Here is a 13,531-nt window from a genome sequence, read left to right as displayed (position 1 = left end):
TATTTTGCTTGTAGATTTGTGTCTAGATTGCTTCTATTTCTCTCTTGGAGTTGTCTATTTTGAATTTAGTTGAGATTTGGGATTTTTCTTTTGAAAAATCTGATTTGAGAAAACCCTTTTCTCAGTCCTTTGCAACTCTCTATATTCTTGAAATCTTTGTTGCATATGGCTTCTAAAGGAAGAAAATCAACGTCCCGTGGTCCGTCTTCCTCTTCCAAATCAGTCCCTATCACTAAGCGTCATCTTAGGGCTCCTGAGGACGATCCATCTTATGTTCGGGACATCAAATTGCATAATGTCATTGTTTAACATCCAGTAGATATTAATCATGTTGCTCCTTTTGATATTTTTCTTATGCTCCAATCTGTAGGTTGGAATAACTTATTGCTTTGGGGGGGCCAGCATACCGGTCCATTGCCCAATCCATGTTTGCATGCATATGCACTTTCTCACTGGAAAATTTAACTTTTTCTATCTCCACAAGAGAAGGGCCATTTGAAGTTTATCATCATTTGATTCAGCCCTTATGGATGTTCTAGTGAATGATGAGGGTATTCCCATCCCTTCTTTATCTGATAAACCCTCTGTCGTTGAAAAATGTATGCTAAGGACTTATGCAATTTGGATGTACAATGGATGCATAAAGGGAATGCGCTTCCTTCAAAATATTTGTTACCCAAATACAGAGTTCTTCACAAAATCTTTGTGTCTAATTTGTATCCTCGGTCGGGTAATAAATCTGAATTGACATCCTTCATGGTTCATATTCTTCATTCTGTTGTCAGTGGTGTTAACATTTGTTTACCATCCTTGATTTGTCACTTCATCATTTAATTTTGACTCCATCCTGGTCACAGTGACATTCCGTTTAAATATTTGATAACTGTGTTGGCTACACATATGTCAGTCGACATGCCGGTTAGAGAGGCCCCTATCCATCATCTGATATTTAACAATTCCAATATCAATAAGATGAAGCTGGATTTCCTTCCTGGCCAAGGTGATGATGTTGGCAGTACTGAAGTGGAAGATGAGGAAAAAGCTGGTGATCTTCCTCCTGATGATATTAACATGGATGATATATTTAAAGAACTTGAATCTGATTCTACAAATGATCCAAATTATGAGCTTTCTTCATTTGATACACATCTGAGTGCATTAGAAGATAAAGCTGAGAATCTAAATGTTAAGATGGAAAACATGTATGTTGCCCATGATTTACAGTTCAAATATATGTGCAAATATCTTAGGCGCTTGAACAAAGGCATGCATCAACTTGATCCTTCTATTCCTGCTCCTTCATTTGGGTTAGATTAGTATTTTTAAGATTACTGGTTTGTAATAACTTTATTACTCCTAACTAGTTTTTGAGTTTGTCACTCTCTTTAACTTAGTTTAGTCTATGAATTATGTGTGTTGCTTATGCTATGTTCTCATATCTTGACTAGTTACCTCTCATATTTCTCATTGATTATTTCTCCTCAGCCATCTATTTTGTGCTTCCTTTGTCCTATTGTGACAAAAAGGGGGAGTATGGATATGTTATAGACATGTATATGGATATGGATGTTGTCATGAGGAGGGAGTAGCATTGTATTGTATGGTGTTTTATGAGTATGTTACTCAGGGGGAGTATGTGCAGAAGTGTGAGTAGAGGTGTGCAGAGGTGGACTATATGTTGAATAATATTGATTTATAAGTCTGCAGGAAGCCGGTTGATAACAACTGGTGCATGCTTCTTTAATCAGATATTTTGTGTTATGTAACATATCTTGAAAGTGTGTTTTGTCACTAATTTGACAAAAGAGGAGATTGTAAGTGCCATAGTTTATAGCACTTTGTATTGTCAAATTTGTGGTGCCAAAGACATTGTTATGAAGCTTGCATTTGTGAAGAACAATGCTCTACTCAAGATCAACGTAGTTTAACAAGCACTGTTCACAAGTTAAGAATCTCAAGAAGCTTTCAAGTTCAACCTCAAGATCTCAAGAAGCTTTCAAGTTTGAGCTTCATCAAGACTTCAAGCTCCATTACTTTCAAAGGTCACTCGTCTCTAAAGTTTCAATGTCCTTACTTCACTATTGAGGTATGACTGAACTTAGGTTGACCTTTAGAGTAGGCCATTTTGGATACATAATTCATATGTTTTATATAAGTGAGTTTGGTCTGTTCTAAGACTAGTTCTGGACTTTGTTCGACTAGTCCTAGCACTACTTCGAACTATCTAAACATTTTATGGATCAATCGTAAGTTTGTTACAAAAATCAAAAATTTTCTATTAGGCTTCGACTAGTCCTGGGGACTGTTCGACCAGTCGTAGGAACAGTATCGATTGCATCTTCGACCAGTCGTAGACCTACGACTCAAAGAACAGCATTAAAATTTGACCACCTACAACCAGTCAAAGGGTCCTACAACTAGTCGTGAAACTGTCAAATCTTATCGCGCTCGAATTTTCAAATATCTGTTGGTTCTACGACCAGTCGTAGAGGTCCTTAGACCAGTCGAAGGTATGATTTTCTCACCTATAAATAGAGCACGAATCTCAGAATAAGAAAAGCAATTCAAGTTAATTTAATTCGGCCTTCTGAGAGATAAGTCTGTGCTCCATTTAAGCTAAGTGTGCATATTTAATATTCTCTTTCTTTAGCTTTGTTAATTGATTTTGTTTCTTGCATTCCAATCTAATCTAAAAAGAGGAATTGTTGTTTTCCTTTTTCTGGAATCAAAATCAATTAGAGCTAGCCCTTTTGTTTTAATTTAAAATCTATTAGAACCTAGAACCATTATAAAGTGAGTATTGGACATTGAACTTTGACATTCAAATCTCTACTCCGACTTGGTTCTTTTGGGCTGCTACAACGAAGGAGAAAATCAGGTATTTTACAATTTGTGTAATTTACATTGTTTTGGTTTTATTTGAGGTTAAGCCAGAAAAATCTCAAAGTTGTTAGTTATTTGAGGAGAGCCAGAAAACTCAGAAGTGAGGGTTTTTGAATTGTGTAATCCCTTTGAAAAAGACACAATTGTGAAGGTTTTGGGTGAACCTGTGAAAACCTATTTGATAGTGAACACTAATATCCCCTGTGTGAGGATATTAGGAGTGAAGTAGCATTCTGTGTGGCTATTGTTTAACAGTTGGTGAATACATAGGCGAACCACTATAATTCTCTGTGTTGTGGATGTGTGATTTATATTTCCTATCTTTTATCATTTTGAATTGTGGAATGTATGTGTGAATGTGAATGTTGTAATCATTTCATTTCAAGCACAGTGAGGAATGTTGTAATAATTTAGATTTACAATTCAGCGTTATATTTTTGCTATCTCTTTATTACGTTGAGCTTCAGTTTCTCTATTTGTTCTAGAAATAAGGTTGTCCTACCATAAACTTTAGTTTTTGGTGTAAGGTTGTTCTTAGAATAATTTGTCTCTATTTCTCTATTTTAGGTTGCTTTCCATTCCTATATTGTGATTGGTGTATAGTGCTATCTATTCTTTGGTTCATATTCCGCTATATTTATTTTTAATTTGGCATAATCCTATTCACCACCCCTCTAGGACATATAGCTTGGCCATTTCAAAACCCCACTTATGTCAATGTAAGTCGACTTTCTCTCCCAAAGTAAATCCGGTGATTTATTATTATAATTGGTATTGCTAGTTAAGCATTTATAAATCATGTTTAGCTATTAGCAGGTTATGTATGCTAGTTTCAGTTATTATAAACAAATCCCAACCATCAAAATGTTAGATATTAGTATTCTTAAATATTATCATTGATAATAGATCACGCTATTTATCCTCATCACAATGACTACTATTATCATGATAGCTAATATTAATTTCATCCTTAATGTTGATGGCAATTTTATGATTAACATTGCGATCAATCATACATTGTTGCCACTTCTATTAATATTGGGATTGTTAATATTGGAAATGAATGGCCGTTAGTAAATTACTTATTTTGATATTAGTTATTATGTATAAGAATCATCATTATTAAATATTGGTGTTTCATTCTGTCATTATTAAATACTATCATTGATATTAAAGCATAATATGCATTTTCCCCATAATAATCATTAGTGTCACGTTAGCTAATATAAATTATAACACTAATGCTAATAATTCTCTTATAATTAATAAGTTATATTGTAATTAATGACACACTAACTAGAGCTTTAATCATAGAATCCAAGCATTTAACTAAACCCTAGGATGAAATCCTAATCCTATACTAAAACCCTAAAAGTAATCCAAACCATAGGTCGTATAAATCTTGACCATGGACACTTGGTAGAATATTGATCTCATGTACAACTTCACAATCCATGGTAGGACTCAACTCTGAGGGTGCACGCGTGTCCTAGCAACGTTAATTAGCGATTCAAGTATAAGGTGATGATTCTTCCCCTTGAGCTTTCCATCTTCTCATTAGCTTAAGTTATAGTTTTTATTTTTATTTATATTTGATATATCCCTTTTATAATCACATGTGTTAGCTAGTGGAAATTGAAGAAATTGAATTGCTATATTACATGCTTAATGTCCATCCTGTATACTTGTTCATGCTTATGTATCATTTGTGGGTTGTTTATGGAATTTAAACTGGTACATTAGTGGAAAACCCCCACTTATAAATGTACACCCATACTTGGGATGTAATCCAACTGGTTGTAATGGACCTTCGACTTAATGGTTATTAAATTATTGGTTTAAATCGACCACTAATGTGGGCCTACCATCTAGGGTTGTCATGTTAAGTGGTTTTCAAGGATGGTCTTTATCGCATGGTTTTAATACTCACCCTATGTGGCCTATTTTGACAATTGCCCTATGTGGCTCGACGTACCATTTCTATATGACCATGTGATGGTAAGCCCTATATACTATAATATGATTGTCCATTAGTCAACGGGTTTCCATTAAACATCCTAAGGTCATAGTCTCATGAGCCGGGGATGGTGGTCATGGGACACTATGCCCAAGCTGTCGGCCTATGCTGGGCTCTAAGCTCCACATAGTGACCTTTGAGCTTATTAAACATGCTGGTTGTAAATGGATTAATAATGGTTTAGCTAATCATGCATACATGGCATAGACCGTGTGGATGTTTTACCCGGGACAATGATTGCATTCACGCACCCATGCATATAATAAGACTGCATTTACTCTGTTTTGGTTGTCTGGATGTTTTATACTATTTCTTACCTAATGTGGTGGTGTATAATCTTGAGAGAAATTTATACTGAGTTGGCCACTCATCCATCAAATATATAACCGTACAGGTAGCACAGGTGACTTAACTGATTTTCAGGTTCGGGCTGATGAGGAGTCGGGTTCAAGTGCTAGGGTTGCATGATTGTATCTACCTTGAGGATCTGAGGGTCTTGCAGCTCTAATTTACTTGCATTATATTATTTCTCATGTATTGGATCATGAAATTCTTGTATTTGTAAATTTTAGAAACATTGGTTTATATAAGTCATTATGGGCAACCACAGTATATTCTAAATGAAATTTAAAATTTTTCTTTATGTTGATTTGTCCATTCTACGCTTATCTGCTTACTCTGAGAGTTGAAACAAAAAAATATACTCAAATTTGACCATCCTTTAAGGTTAACACTCGGGCTTTCGGGAAACAAGTCGTATACTCGGGTCCTGAAAAGTCGGGGTGTTACAGTTGGTATCAAAGCATAGTTTGGACAAACTTGGCCTTGGGAAATGATCTTATACAAACTTCAAATGTCTCAAGTTAGGGTGTTTGCAATTAGAAATTTGAACTTAGGTAAATTTCCCTTATATTTAGAAGAATGATTGAGAATGTAAGAACCCAAACTTAGGTTCCCTTATAAATTCTAAGATAGTCATTTGCATTGATGTGGAATCCCTAATAAGTAAGGGACATTGAGAATATAGACACCCAAAATATTAGGTCCCCTTAGAAATTATTAGGACAACTATTTGAACTTATGAGAAATCCCCTTGCAGCTAGGAGAAATTGAGAACATAAAAACTTGAGGTTCTATGCTCCCTGTGGAATCGTTTGGATGGTCATCGGACCTAGAAATGAACTTAGGTTCCTTAAGATTTTCAGGCTAGTCGATCGAACTTAGAAAGCACTAGAATAGTCATCTGAACTTATGAAAAGTTCCCTTCAAAATATATTTTTAAGAACGTGGATGCTTTAAACTTTAGACCCCTAGAAATTTATGTGGATGACGGAAGGACTTGGAAATGATCTTACGATCCTTTGAAAAGATAGATACTCGAAATTTTAGGTTCCTTAGAGAGTTGTTTGGATGATCTCAGGAAGTACGAACTGAACTTAAGCCCCTTGAATATTTTAGGTTTAGTCATTTGAATTTACAAATAGGAACTTTAGTTTCCTTGTAAATTTCCTAAAATAGTTGTTCAAACTAAGGAATAAAAGGGTGTACCATAAGAGGACAAATACCCATTACGACGTACATAAGACTACATAAGGACGTTCCTTATACTTGACTTCCGAACAAATTTTTTTAGAAGTCTTGAACATGAACTTTCCTAAAAATTTCATAGTTAGAAATCACACTCTTGTGATAATCAGCAAATGGATTGAACTTAGACCTATGGGAGTTTCCTCACTCACCGTACTGGACCTTAAACCAAATCTAAATACTCCCTAAACTTAAAGAAATCTTGTTAGGAAGTGTAACTTGAATTCCCCAGTACGCCTCTTTAACTAGAAATAACAGGCTTTGCAAATTCCAATAAGAGGGAAGTTTATAGGATTTTGGGCAGGTCTTAAACCCTAGGTTGAGCCCATGAGGGTTAGGTTTAAGAACCTGGATAAAATTTAGCAATTTCAAAACTTAAGTTTCCATATAGGAGTTTTGGTTCAAACATTTTTAAGTAGTGCATTAAGGTGATCAGAGTGCACACGGGAAGCGTGATGGTCGTTCGCGTCTATTCACATAGATTTTGGGTGCTCTCATTTTCAAGATAGAAGATTTCATAATATTTCCCGTAAGTCTGGAATAATCGGGATCATGGCTTGATGGAATCATGTTTATGCGATGAGTACGCTGTTTGACCTAAATTTTAAGTCCTAGCAAATCTCAATGATCGCAATGCCCTAATAAAGCAAAGGATCGAGATTTAGTAGGATTATGAATTGATACTAGTAATCCTTTGTTCTACGTAGGCAAAGGATCGATGTATCAAACTCAAACCCACTACAACCATTTGTCTGTGACGACTCGAACACGGGAAACCAGAAAATCATACTATGCTTTAGATGTTGGGAATTATCATTAAAGGTAAAGGAAAATAAAAGCAAATCTAGGATACTAGTATTCGCCACCCAAATGAACTTAAAGTCTTAGTAAGTGCTAAGAGAAACTCTTTGAGGGGGGTAGATTGTAACGACCTCAGCCTTGGGCGCCTAGTGGCATACGTTTGTACACATAGGAAAGTAATGGATCATCGTCCCTAATCATAATAGAAGCACTGAATTTCGAGGATGAAATTCTCTTTAAGGGGGATAGATTGTAACACCCTGTACTTTCCAGTACTCGAGTGTTACCAGATAACCAAACTTAGCATAAATACATGCTAGACCTAAGTAAACACTTATGTTCATCCTAGTTTAAATCTGACCATTGAAAAACAGTCTGCACTTATATATTTAATGTACATAAAATATTATGAAAATAATATTATATTAACTAAGCATGATGGATGATAATTTTACGGTATATAATTGAATTATAAATGCTAATGTAGTATTGAAATATCTGTCATAAATATGTATACAAAATCATTAAACATTTTAAAATTTTATATTATTTAACAATGTGAATCTAAATATGATATTGTACAATTTTCAATTCATATATATGTATAATATAATATTGTAAATTATAAATCATATAAATATGTGATCAATAGCATTAATATAGTAGTATGTTAATATTTAAATTTTTATTTACATATGTATATGAGATTTTAAGCATTTTAATACACAAAAATAATAAAAACTATATTAATATTCATATTGGTTAGTAATATACGATGAAAGCCTTTCATATGGCCCATTAGGATCTTTTAACCATTGGCGTTCAATCTCGGGAGGATCCGACCACTAGATCAGCAGGAAATCCTCCAATACAACCCAAATCAAGTCATGGGGCCCACCTGAGCCTTGGATCCACCTAATTTTGGCCAAGAGGCCCTGAATATGGCCTTCCATGATGAATGGGATGATTGGATTTCTCAAAATCATCATGGTGGACCCCACCACTGATCCCTTGGGTGCACGGTGCATGTGCACCAGCAGTGCACTGGTCTTAGGAGCCCAGCCAAACCGAGCTGACCTGAGCCTTCTATTTAAAGAGAGAATCATTCTCTCTCTCTCTCTCTGAGTTTTTGACAGCAGCGGACAAGCATCCGTTTGCAACGTACTGTGGCCCACCTACAGTCTCCATCCGGGCAATCCGAACCGTCCATCGGATTCATACGATGGGCTTGACCAAAACCCAATTGTTACAACAGTTTTCCCAGTATAAGTGGACACTCGATCCTTAGCACAATGTTTCTAAATATAGAAACTACCCTCTCACCAGCAGGGTAATCCACGTGAGCTCCTTTCCCTCAACCTCAGCCGTTCATTAAGGGCAATCCTAGCCATCCAGTAGCTCTCCACGTGGGAGAGGATTTTTGCCCATAGAAAGACCGAAACAGCTGCCGATTTGAGATTACCGGCTGTATTATAAGCCGTTGTAGAACTGCGCCATCCAAGCCATCCATTTCCTATCCCACAATTAAGAAGGCTTAGGGTTGAGATAAAAAGACCAAGGGATCAAACAACAGAATCCCATCTCCTCTTCTTGCGGCGATATGAAGAAAACAGGCATTCTCTGTTTTCTCTGAAACCACCAACTAAACGTTCTGCAAGCTCCGATTTCTCCATTCCAGGAGCTTCCTAGAGCTAAGCCAGATCATCTTCATGCAATGGGATGAAGAAAAACCCAACGAATTCTATTTTTCCATTAGAGCTGCCTCCTTCTTCCTTATTCGCTGATTGTACTACACCACATCTAGTCGCAGTGGGTCGAAGTGAGCTCTAGTCAGGTTGGAGGTGTTACTGGCTAAGGTCGAAAGAAAGAAAGAAAGGAGGAAAAGAGAGGAAGAAAATGAAAGAAGAAGAGAGGAAGAAAGTAAGAGGGAAGAAGTGTGGTGCGGTTACTGTTGCACTGCACCACCATGACCGGCCATCCAGACTATGAGCTGGGTCTGTTTTATCAGAGCCGAGTCTGGATTCTCTTAGGCTTGTAGCAAGCAGAGGTGGTGGCGACGCCTTTTGTTCACTCCCTAAGTATAGGGTTGTGATGTAGTAATAAACTCGGTGAGACCAAGGTCGAATCCCAAGGGACGAATACCTGTACGTAATCTGAAACTAGGTAGAAATAGAACTAGCCTAAGATGAAATCTAAATCAAATATAAATTGATGAATAATGGTGAGAGATTAATGTAAAAACTTAGAGATAAGAAACTAGGGATTCAGAGGATCCACTTGTAGAGATCAGGGAGATCTTATGCCTGTTTCAAGAACTCAACGGGACTTAGAGTCTCATCTTCATGAAAATCAAGACTGAACTTCCTTTGATATAGTTTTTCAGAGATGAAAGGTGTATGAATTAGAATGAATTCCATCACCAAACTATGCCCATAAGACAAAGTAAACAACAGAATTAAACTAATCAACAGCCAATCAGAGAGATGTATGATTGTCAGGAAGAGTTCCATCATCCAACCATGCCCAGGAGACAATGGTGAACAATAGGGCTTCCTAAATTCATAATCCCTATAATGAAAGAACATGCTCCAAGCTATCGCAGATCTATTGTAATTTCAGTCACAACAAACAATTAAAAACTGAAAATATTCTCATAATGAAATTAAATCAAAATCCATTCAATCTAAACAAAAGGCACACGCATAATTTCTCCCATCGTGTTACAAGCTTCACCTCTTAGCCCTAGCTAAGAGGTTTAGCCACTCATAATCATGATTAAACTAAATCTCAAAAGAAAAGAAAGAAAAACAAAAAGGAAAAAAACAAAAACCAAACTCTGTCTCTCTGCTCCACGTCTAACCCAAGCCAAGATAGGATTTGTGCTTCACGTCCCGTCGAGAGATGATAGCTCTTCCTCTTGTTGATCTCTCTCTTTATAGCATGTATGGGATGGTGATTCCGTCCGTGGAAGGTGGAAGGGCCGACCCTGTTTGCTGGATTGCGAAAGCAAAGGCGGTGGAGAAGGCTTGCGCAGCACCCTCCTTTCGCAGCCAAATCGGATCCTCTAAACTCCCCTATTCATGTGATGCTTTCTGAAATAATACTGTCCCTTGGGATGTTTTTGAGTGGTCTACACAATGGATGGTCTGGATTACCCAACCGATCATCACCATACTCATGCAATCGTCCGTAAAACTCGGACAGCGTCCGGGTGCTAACAGAGCATGCGTAATGGTTATGCAGTGATGGTGGTGGGGTCTATGTTCGGTGATTTCAAAGAAATCCACTCCGTCTATTCGTTGCAGATCGAAAAACCAGGTAGGAATCACTATTTTTATATCAAATTCGGTGTGGTCCATGGATGTTTTCATTCAGCCGTCCGTCCTACATTTGGACGGTTAAAAATCAATATCCGCTGTACATTGAAATTTCGTCACCAAGGACTTAGTGAGCAGGCCTTTATGGATCCGATGAATGGTTTGGATTTTTCATATGGACAATGGGTGGGGCCCACAACATCAACCGACGATTACAGCGCAACTTCGCTGTAGCGACAGTTGCCGTTTTGTGTAAGAGGTCGGTCAACACCAACTTTGATCAGGTTTCTCCATCCGGTGCACGTTGAGTGCACATACACTCTCTATACATGCGATGCTCATGGGCCATCATCATGATGGTCGTGAGAAATCCGTTCCGTTCACATCTTTTCTCATATCATATAATGGATAAAGCCCGAGTTTGAAACATATTTGAATATCAGGTGGGCCTTTGATTAGTAATTCATAGGCTGATCTAACCATTGGACCACTTCCACAGGTATCCAACTACTAAAATTTGACGTGTACAGCTTATTTAAGGTCTTCAGGCAATATATGAAGTTTCGAGCTGAACAGATGGTGGGAACCCTGTGATCTTGTATTCTGTACCAATTTCAGGCCACTAGAGCTTCAGTTTCTCGAAATTCTCGGGTCTCTCGCGTGTAAATTTGTCGATCTTGGTCCCCTGGGGTCCGTCCCTTGCCTTGGTGACTCATGGACGTTAAATCCCTGCTTTTAACATCCTATTTCAATCCAAACTCGTAAATACACTCTACATCACAAACACGATTAAATCGGGCCGTTAAACAGTACCATGTTAGTAAATTCAGGCAATAACTGGGGTCTGATATGCAATATTTGACCCTCAACACAACCGCCAACGAGCATTTTGCTAGTCCCGAGCAAGGTATGCGAAAAATAAGTTGAGAATTACGAGACAATTCCTGTGAAACCGAGTGATATTTTGAAAAACGATTCAGATACGAAAATTCTAAGATTCATGAATGTTGGGCATAATTCTCTCCCAGACTCAAGCACACGGTAAACTTCATAATTAAGTTCAAAAAATTAGTCCATCAATTAGAACAATTCTAAACATTGAATTCCATAGATGTGTAGTTTAATCTCGACTTATCAACATTAAAATTCACTTCTCTATTTAAGGATATCATTGGTAACCAATAAGAGAATTCGTGATAACCAAAATTCACCTCACACATCATCTTTTCATTCTTTTAATTTTTGATTTTTTCATTAAAAGTAACGCCAAGAAGGGGAATCAAATCCTCACCTATAGGGAGCAAACCTATGGTAAAGACTGTACACCCAACTCTTTTTCGAATATCATCCATGGGGAATCGAATCCTCACTTATAAGGAGCAAACCTATGGTAAAGACTATTCGCCCAATCCATTCAATTTTCTCAAGTTGGCTCCTTTCATGTTTAGTGATTACCAAGTTAATCTTTCAATATCAAACTAAACCCTTAATGTGCAAGCGAGATATGTTTTGTGAAATCATGACTCAATCAATATTTAAAACCTTTAACCATGGATTAATAGTTCGAACTTAACTGTGAAATCTAACAAATAACTGAATCCAAGAGTCATAAATTTCCAACATCACTTATCTTGTAATTCTAAATCCAAGATGGCTGTCAAAATCACTTCGAATTCATACGAAATTCCAGAAAAATTTAAAAATTTTCACAATTTCTGCTCAAGACCAAGAAAACACTGATTAGGCAGCCTAATCTCCCACCCCCAACTAAAAATCTACATTGTCCTCAATGTAAAAGATATGCTTGCAATGTACATGAGACAATGAAAGTAAATGAGAAGTGATGGGAAGATTGTACTTGGACGAGGGATTCAAGAAACTTTTACACAAAGATCTCATCATGAAAGCAAGTTAGCACAAGAGAGAAACCAACAAAAGAAAACTATCCTAAAACAATGTAGAAAGCAAATTAACCTAGAACAGCATAAAGCAAACTACCCTAGTCCTATGAAAACAGGAAACCTACCTATACCTCCATCAGACTAGGAGATTAATCCTGGTAAACAAGATCAGTCAGAGGTATGGACATGTCCTCTGAATCAAATTTCTCGACAAATGGCTTTAAACGATGTCCATTTACTTTAAACTCCTTGTCATTGTCCGGATCTCTTATCTCAACAGCCCCATGAGGATACGCATTGACCACAATGTAAGGGCCAGTCCAACGAGATCGAAGCTTACATGGAAAGAGATGTAATCGAGAATTATAAAAAAGGACTTTCTGACCAGGTGTGAATGATTTCCGTAGAATACGTTGGTCATGAAACGCCTTTATTCTGTCCTTGTAAATTCTCGAGTTCTCATATGCATCGTTCCGAATTTCTTAAAGTTCATTCAATTGAAGTTTGCGAGCGAGCCAGCGTTGTTTAGATTGAAATTTAATTTTTTGATTGCCCAGTAGGCTCTATGTTCCAACTCCACAGGTAAGTGGCAAGCCTTCCCGTAGACAAGTCTAAAGGGAGACATTTCAATGGGGGTTTTAAACGCAGTACGGTAAGCCCATAAGGCATCGGCCAATCAGATTGACCAATCCTTACGGTCAGGGTTAACCGTTTTCTCCAAAATGTGTTTGATCTCCCTATTAGAAATCTCAACTTGCCCACTTGTCTGTGGGTGATATGGGGTGCTCACCTTATGAGAGATACCGTATTTCTTCATTAAACTCTCTAATGGCCTATTACAAAAGTGTGAGCCCCCATCACTAATGATAGCTCGAGGCGTTCCGAATCGAGAAAGGATGTTCTCTTTTAGGAATTTAATGACCATGCGATAGTCATTATTCTGACACGGAACCGCTTCAACCCATTTAGTGATATAGTCTACAACGAGCAAAATATATAGATTTTCAAAAGATTGGGGGAATGGT

Source organism: Magnolia sinica, chromosome 10 (genome assembly GCF_029962835.1).
Source record: "Magnolia sinica isolate HGM2019 chromosome 10, MsV1, whole genome shotgun sequence".
Lineage (NCBI taxonomy): Eukaryota > Viridiplantae > Streptophyta > Magnoliopsida > Magnoliales > Magnoliaceae > Magnolia > Magnolia sinica.
Note: the sequence above shows the minus strand (reverse complement) of the source record.